General features: G+C 39.2%; 1 pseudogene; it reads right to left on the bottom strand.

Annotated features, from left to right (window-relative positions):
* Positions 1 to 662: 662 nt before the first annotated feature.
* LOC135218779 (uncharacterized) lies at positions 663 to 2,525 on the bottom strand (annotated as a pseudogene).
* Positions 2,526 to 2,734: the final 209 nt, after the last annotated feature.

Here is a 2,734-nt window from a genome sequence, read left to right on the forward strand (position 1 = left end):
ATAACGGGACTTGAAAGAACCAAACGCTTGGAAGAAATAAGAAATAATTATATGATGTATATCAACAACATTAAAAAACAATTATTACCTTTTATTTAATGAATGCATACACTCCTTGTATGTGACAGCCCATTTACCACCAGAACTCCAATGAGAACTTTTCACCCTTTTGAAATACTTGAAATAGTATTCCGTCACCCACCTGTCATTACTTTCCAAATGACGAGGTGAGAAAACAATGTTCATTAATGACAAAACTGATTTAAACACTCTATGACTTGTACAGTAAACGAAGAAAACAATGTAAATACAGCACTTATATGAATTATCTGGCTGTATCTGCCATACGGACTGGCGAAGGACAAATCCTGAATTAGCGCGGAGAAAAGTCGAGAAGCCGCCTGAATAGATTTTAGGGTTTATACCATAACTGTCAAAAAAGAAGATTGTATCCCTAGGTGAACAGAAAAACACCCAGTAACCAACAACGTCAATACTAGAAGTTGAAGGTAGAGTATTAGATATAAAAACTAATGGTTTAATTTTATTCGCAGGTATTATGAACGTACCCACTTCATCCAAAGCAAACAAACCTAAATATTTAATAACACTCCCTAGCAAACCTTGTAAATCAGTCTCAATTTCTTTTGTATCCATCACTCCTAACCCCTAAGATCACACTGAATGACTCTATCGGAATCAATTGTTAAAATACCCTTGGCGTCTCCAAACAATAAAATCATGCAAGGATGAGGCGTGACTATTCCCAGCTTTATAGATATTCTCAAACTAGCTGAAATTTCAACCAGCATTGAATCTTCAACCTCTTCCGTGATGAAGTTAAAAGAATAGACAGCCCTTCCGTTTTTAAAAATGTTGTAGGTGATGAGGTTATCATGACCACCTCCTATTGACTTCTGCGTTTAGTAAAACAATTGCATGACAGTATTAGGGAACCGACAATTGATATTATACAATGTATTCTGATTAACAGTGATGTGCACACTACTCAAGTCGTATGCACCAAAGTACAAACTATTAGCCACGTAATTCCCTGAAAACATTTGCATACCAATCATAGCTAACGTAATCTTTTCAGGTATACAAGGTGTTGAAAGAATGATCTATTAAAATGAAATCCTCGTTCTGCCCAATAATATATGTTTTATATAAAGTCTTAGCAAATATATATTGTACAGGGCTAACCGCTAGAGCTGCATTTAAAGCAGACATGGGGGGTAACCCGATCAATCCACAACTTGACTTTTTCTATATTCAGATCATTTAAGTGAGCGTCGGGGTGGGCACCCATCACCCAGTTGTTATTAGCCATTTCGAGCCTTATCCTCAAATCCACAGAATCCAACAAATACATGTCTATACTCGTTAGATCTATAAGGAGTGGAAAGTATGTGTGAACTCCCCTCGTCTTAACGGAGCTGATCACCCGAGTTTCCCACCTCGTCTGTCTGAAAGAAGCAGCTGTATAGGTTTGTGTAACACCATGCGTGGCATGAAAATCCTTGTGGAAATCCCTACTCATACCAAGAGTCGGTAGCACACTGGTTTTAACACTTTTGAGCATTTTTATGCATTACTGAGTTAAAAACAAGACATGCTTCCACCAAGTTTTTGTTCAAGAAGACACAGACAGATTTAAAAAGCGTATTGCTTATACCATTAACAAGCGCAACATGTGCATAGTCCGGCAGTTGTGCACTGCCCCTAGCTACTGTGATGTATAATTCCAAAGCTATACTCGACAAATCCAAGAAGGAACCGGTGATACCATTAATATGAAACTTGATATAGTTATCACTAAGGATTTGATTTATAGAATTGTTGCTTGGTGTGAAATCCAACCTTTCCTTTGAATTAATCGAACTTTCTATAATTCTGCGTTGGTTCACATTTGGGAACAATTCTGAGATGCCCACAAGATATGAAGAGAAGGGAACCTTGTTTCCGTCCCTGGCACATTGGGAACCACACCCACCATATCACAAACATTGCCAGAGGGAGAGAATGCATGCGTGTGTGCCCGCTGAGAAAGGGTGAATGAATTAAAGATCATACACATCCTTGTTATATTTACTTCTCAATTTAACCCATCAATTCTTCTTTCTCCTCTTCTTCCTCGTCTTTGTAGCTGACCGAGCAAGTGTGTGTTTCACTCCACCCAACCATTTCCTGTCGATCCTCCCACTACCGCTTAGAATGCATCTACCCGTACTTTTGAGAGCTGTCACTCCACGCCTTTTTAGAGATTCCCTCAAGGGCAGCTGATCATTCACTACATTCGAAAGCACCGGTCTACCAAACTCTTTAACAGAAGATTTAGCAGCATTGAACAGGAAAGGGAGTACCCTGCGTGCAATGCCGGCCATGGCTGAAAATACACCTCCACCTCTTTTATGACTCGGATAGAAAACCGAAATGTCTTCTAGACCCGCTCCCTTTCTTAAGGGTTCGGACAAGAACGTTTTAAATTCGACCTCCAAGGGTGGGGTGAAGATGACTCTCATACTTGTTAAAGAAAACCTTTAATCTCTCCCTTGAATATTATGCAGAGCACTCGATTGAGCGTTTTTAATTACATGAGATGTGAAAGTGAATAACGTAAAGTTGGAAAAGAATGCAGGTTTTATACATACCTCCCTATCTCGGTCTTATATGAAGTAACAGGTGATGCTCGAGTCATTATTGAAATGAATGTGCCTTCCGTTCTGGTCGA

Source organism: Macrobrachium nipponense, chromosome 1, assembly GCF_015104395.2.
Source record: "Macrobrachium nipponense isolate FS-2020 chromosome 1, ASM1510439v2, whole genome shotgun sequence".
NCBI classification, from domain to species: domain Eukaryota; kingdom Metazoa; phylum Arthropoda; class Malacostraca; order Decapoda; family Palaemonidae; genus Macrobrachium; species Macrobrachium nipponense.